The 6000-nt window shown below is 41.4% G+C and overlaps 1 long non-coding RNA gene across 1 annotated transcript in view; it reads left to right on the top strand.

The window, feature by feature from the left end:
• Nucleotides 1–1396: 1396 nt before the first annotated feature.
• The window catches only part of LOC115462429, a 44928-nt gene continuing 40324 nt past the window's right edge, over nt 1397–6000 (top strand). Inside the window, exon 1 of the long non-coding RNA XR_003940842.1 lies at nt 1397–1507. This is a non-coding gene — a long non-coding RNA (uncharacterized LOC115462429). The remainder of the gene's footprint in view (nt 1508–6000) is intronic.

Genomic DNA, 6000 nt, shown 5'->3' with positions numbered 1-6000 from the left:
TTTCTAAATGCATACACAAATCTTTGTCACTGCAAAAATACCTTTATACACTCATACATCCTATCTTAAATGATTTCTGCTTTAAAAAATTACCATAAGATTTTAAGAAAACAGATCAGAATAAAAATAGGTTCAGTTGCAGCTACAATTGGACTATACATTTGGGGGGAGGGGTAAGTTTCTACATTTTTTTTCACGTGTAAAACCCATGGATAAGACTTTTATAAAATTTCCACAGGTGATATGTGTATAAAGGTATGGTGACAAGAAGTCATATGCTTTTATGTGGCCCATGTGTAGACATGCTCTGGGGCAGACTTGGGTGGAACAGTGGTAGAATTGTGATTTTGTACATTTAGTTTCAATCGAGTCATAATGTTTATTTATTTATTATAAGAATTTATTTACAGCCCTTTTGAAGAAATAAACTCAAAGCAGTGTACAGCAAGAATAAGTTGAGCATATGCAACAGACAGTTACAGCAGTAAAAATGTGGAAATAACAGTATATAGTATGTCATAGCATGCTAGTTACAATGTCTAGACAACACACAATATAACATCTTAATGGACAGAATAAAGTATAAGCAGAGGTGGAACACATAGATAAGATAGGGTAACAGGAGTTAGAAAATAAGGGGATTAATTTAAAGAATGTTCGTGAAGCAGGAGCAGACCAGGCAATAAGGGCCATGGGCCCCTAAACACCTATCAAAAGTGATTAAACTAGATGGAGACTAGGGCCCCTTACTGTTGTGGACCCTTGGGTACTGCCATATTATCCTGATGGTCAGTTCACCCTTGACCTGAAGTCAGAAAAGTGCATGTCTAGTCTCCACATGCTGGAACTCACTCCCAAGCGGGGCTTTGCCTAACTCAAGACCATCTTCAGGAAGCAGGCGAAAGCCTGACTCTTCTCCCAAGCCAATAATATCTATAGCAACTGACAATCCACTTGTTCTGCATCTGGACTAGCTTTCCACATACCTTGTAACTAAGACCAGTTCCTCAAATCTTATTCAACTGAACATATAATTTACCATCAGTTTAACCATACATTTATTTCTCCCAATGCCTTTCTCTAAATGTCTGAACATTGCACTTGCCATAATACTCATATTGTGAGCATCATATCCATGTTGTTTGAATATTCTTTTTTAAAATGTTTTTAGTGGTTATGAATAAATTTATAAAAAGGCATTCTGAACAGTTTTTGTCATTATTGACAGCATAGCATATTACAGTCAGCAATTGGTGATTACAAAGTGTTGCACATCTAACTCTCTTGCCTGGGGTTAACTTGCCTTCACATCTCATTAATGATTACCTTTGATTAATAAGTTCACTACTTCTAAACATTTCCTATCTACCCTCTACCAACATTGTAACTCCAACATTCAAAGCACGTAATTGTAATCAGTTCTGCAAGTGGATGACCCCTGATGTTCTTTCCTGGTGTGGTTCTGGCACAGCCTTGAGGGTTTTCAAGAGGAGTTAGTCTCTGAGAGGTATTCCTTGTTGTTGTAGTTTCTTGTGTGAAGGATCTGGCCTGAGTGGGGAAGAGGTGATTCTGTCATACTATGTTTTCGTACTTTCATCCTACATCTTCAAGTCTTTGTGTGGTCTTCTCTTGGAATGCTGTTTGAGGGTAACTCCTACACAAAGGACACGCAGGCAAAGGGCTTATTGGCCCTTATATATAAGATAATCATAACAAAATGGGCAAGATGGGATCTAAAATAAAGATAGGCATAGGAACAGGGAGAAGGAGACTGAACAGAAACATACTGGGAACAAATCTGGGAAACATCATCAAAAATCAGTAAGGAGCCCTTTTACCAAAGGGTTGGTGTGCGGCAACAGGCTTGCTACAAACCAATCTGGAACTACCGTTGAGCTACAGCAGGAGCCTGGTGGTAGTTCCCACCCTAGCAGGTGCCATTTCCAGTGCTACAAAAAGTGTCTATTTGGTAATTGCTGCCCGGTTACCACTGGGTTAACGCGGGAGCCCTTACAGCACCCTCAATGGGTGGCAGTAAGTGCTCCCTCTTAAAATGGCCACATGACAAGTGGTTCACTTACTGTATGGCCATTTTTTGTCTTCAGAAAAAGATAGTCTTTTAACTGCTGCGATAAGAGGAAGCCTCAGCGCGTGTCAAAAACATGTACTGACACTAGCGCAGGCTCCCTTTTACCGCAGCTTAGTAAAAGGAACCCTAAGTGTCTATCTTACCTGGACACACAATATAAAATCATACACAGAATATATATTACACCAGAATGACTGCACAAAATACAAGAGGGGAGCCCCAACATTTTCTGGAGAGAACGTACAGAAAAAGTTGATTTTGATCACATGTGGTGGAACTGCCCAAAAATCAAAACTTTTTGGCAACAGGTCAGAGACAAACCTCAAAATATTACAGAGGAACAACTCCAAATGGGCAAGACATTAATGCTACAAGGGACTACTCTATACCTAGAACTAAAGACTCTATCCAAGCGAGAACTGGCCTCACAGCCCAGTGGAAAAACCCGGAAACCTGCACTCTTGAACAATGGAGAAGGAAAGTAAAACATACAAAAAACACGGAAAGAGCCGCAGCCAAAAGCCAAGATTAATACCTTCAACAAATTTGTTTGAATATTCTAATTAAAGGGGTCCTTTTACTAAACTGCAGAAAAAAAAAGTGGCCTTAGTTAGTACTTACATGGGTTATTCCTGCACACTAAGGATATTTTTACCACAGGGATAAAATGGTCAATTTTTCTATTTCCAGTGTTAATGATCATCCACTAATTTTCCCATTTGTGTGCCAAATTTTGGCACACAAATCTAGGTGCCTTAAATAGAATCTGGAATGCATGTGCACTCTTTATGAGAGTGCATACTATGGACTGAATTCTGTATATGGTGCCATAAAATCAGTGCCAATAAAAGTTAGCACTAAGCACTATTCTATAAATAATGTTCAGAGTTGGATGCCATTTACAGAAGAGTGTTTGCTGCTGGGATCCAAGCCCAATTTTGGGTACAAGGATTTATACCAAATAAAACCTGCTGCAAATTCACATGCCTAAATTAGACATGGATTTCCCTTATTCAGTAAAAGTGCACACAAATAATCCGCCCATGCCCCTCCCATGGCCCCCCTTTTTTGTAGCCACCTGTACAATTTACACATGGATCCTGATGCCTAAAGATGCACATGCAAATTTAAATTAATGCCAATTAGTGCCCAATTGTCGGCACTAATTGGCTCATTTATCAATTAAATTGCATGTGCAAATTGGGTACAGGCCAATAATTGTGTGTGCAATTTTGAGCATCCTATATAGAATTAGGGTGCAGGTGTACATGCTCAATAGTTTGCCCGTGTATGTTAATTTGTGCAAACGCATTGGGTGCTCTCTTTGCAAATAGTGTACACTCTCTTGAAAGAGTGTGCACTGTTATTGGTAAACAATAAAATATTAATTTTCATGTTATTTTCTGTTTATTTTCATTTCATAATGACATTTCCCATATTTATTTATTTATTTATTTGTTCTTGTATCCCACTTCCAAAAGCAAGTTTCAGTTCAAAGTGGCTTACACGTAGCTGTTATGTGGCTATTACAGTGGTGGATAGTGGTTGCAATGTATTTAGAGTTTGTCCATGAGTGTGAATGTCTATAGGTTGTCCCTGAAGAGATATGTCTTTAGTTCCTTTCTGAATTGGAGGTAGTTGTTAATGCTTCTCATGGCCTTTGATATAGAGTTCCACCACTTAGAGCCCAGATAGCTGAACACAGTTGTGTAAATGGACTTGTAGGCTGTATTTCTGCAGTTGAGTAGATGTAGTAGTAGTAGGTATCCTCTGGAGTCAGGGTTAACGTTTCTTGGGAAAAGGTCTATCAGGTCTAACATGTATTCAGGAGCCATGCCAAACAAGATTTTGAAAATGATGGTGCAAGCTTTGAAAAATATTCTGGCTTTGATGGGAAGCCAGTGTAGCTTTTCAAGTAGAGGTGTTGTGCTTTTGTATTTTGACTTCTTAAAAATCAGTCTTGCTGCTGTGTTTTGAGAGGGTTTGTAACGATTTTATAATGTTTTCTCTGCAACCTACATATGCTGTATTGCATTATCTAGTTGGGTAGTATCGATGATTGTACCATAAGGCAGAATGAATGACTGAGAAAGTAGTATCTTATCCTTCTCAGTTTCCATGGGGTTTTGAAAAATTTTGCTGTGATTGCTGATACCTGGTTTTCAAGGGATAGATGTTTATCTAAGATAATTCCTAGTATTTGTAGCTGTGTTTTGATCCTGTATGTTTGTTGGTTGATTGTGAAGGTTTGGTAAGACGTTTTGTTGTGCGGATTAGTTAGAACCAGTGGCGTAGCTATATGGGGCCTGGGGGGCCTGGGCCCCCTCAGATTTGGCCCTGGACCCCTCCCCCGGTGTCGCCAACCCTCCCCCGTCGCCATCGCCGTTTAGTACCTGTGCTGGCGGGGGTCCCCAATCCCCGCCAGCCGAAGTTCTGTGTCTTCAGCCTGTCTCTGGGCCAGCGCGTTGCTGCAGCCTGCAGCAGCTGATCTGATTCTGCAAGCGGGAAGCCGATTCTCTTTGCGTGGTATGAATCGTCCTGATGTCCTGCACATTCACGCAAAGAGAATCGGCTTCCCGCTTGCAGAATCAGATCAGCTGCTGCAGCAGTCTGCAGCAACGCGCCGACCCAGAGACGAGCTGTAGAGTCTTCAGTGAAGACACAGAACTTCGGCTGGCGGAGATTGGGGAGCCGCGCCAGCACAGGTACTCAACGGTGATGGCGATGGGGGAGGGTTGGTGACGCCGGGGGAGGGGTCAAAGATGGCGGCAGGGAGGGTCAAAGATGGCGGCGGGGGGGTTGGCGGGGGAGGGGAATGTGCCCCCTCACCTTGGGCTCTGGCCCCTCCTCCCGAAGTCTGGCTACGCCCCTGATAGGAATTTGGTTTTGTATCTATTTAGTTTGAGTTTGGTCATTGGTGGGAGGTAGTATGGGATACTGATGAAGTATAAGTGTAACCCCTGGGGTATATTCCAATGTTAGGCAGAGAGTCTAGATTCTTCTATAGATTCTGGGAGATATAAAAAATGTTGCATTGCAACTCTATTTTCACTGAAGTAACTGGACTGGTAATCAGTTCTGATTCAAAATAAAACTACTGTATGCAGGAGGGACAGTTGGGAGTTTTTGGCTGGCCAGCTACATCATAGTTGTGCTGCTACTGGGTGGGCCACCCAGGCCCACCCTTGGCTACGCCACTGGGGGAAATAAGGGTACCAAAGTTTGAAAGGTTAATTACAGAGAAGAGCTGTGGTAGGAAGTAAGGGCTGGATGGGATGCAGAGATGGTGTAGAATATTGTTCAGGTGCAAGTCTGAATAAAGGAAGGAAATGAGAGGAGCAAGATACCTTGAGGTAAGGCAGGACAAGAAGGAAAGAATTGTGCTCCTGTCAATTCCTTTCTTATTCAATTGATTTATGTTCTTTTCTGCATTTTTCATGATTGATGTTTTTTTTCTGTTGGTTTCACACATTTGTTTTACTAGAATTTTAAAACATGCATTATAGAATTGTAATGCACACTTAGAGGTCCTTTTACTAAGTTGCAGTAAGAAATGGCCTTAGTCATTCTTGCACAGATTTTTACCACACACTGAGTCCATTTTTACTACAGCAGTAAAATGAAGTATTTTCCAATTTTTGTATTAATGGCCATGCACTAATGTTACCATTAGCATGTGGACATTAAATGAAATTACTGTGTGACTTACCGACGCCTATTTTGCAGGTGGTAAGGGCTCACGTGTTAATCCTGTGCTAATCAGTTAGCGGTAATGTACATGAGTACAGGAACACCCATTCTCAGCTCCCCTGACACATCCCCTCCAAGAAAGAATAAAAAGTATTTTTTAGCCTGAGGGTAGTGTATGCTGGTTTGGCAGTTACCACAGGATGCCTGAGCGTACCCTGCGG

The sequence above is a fragment of the Microcaecilia unicolor genome, chromosome 2, assembly GCF_901765095.1.
Source record: "Microcaecilia unicolor chromosome 2, aMicUni1.1, whole genome shotgun sequence".
NCBI lineage: Eukaryota > Metazoa > Chordata > Amphibia > Gymnophiona > Siphonopidae > Microcaecilia > Microcaecilia unicolor.
This window is presented reverse-complemented; position numbering and strand designations above follow the sequence as displayed.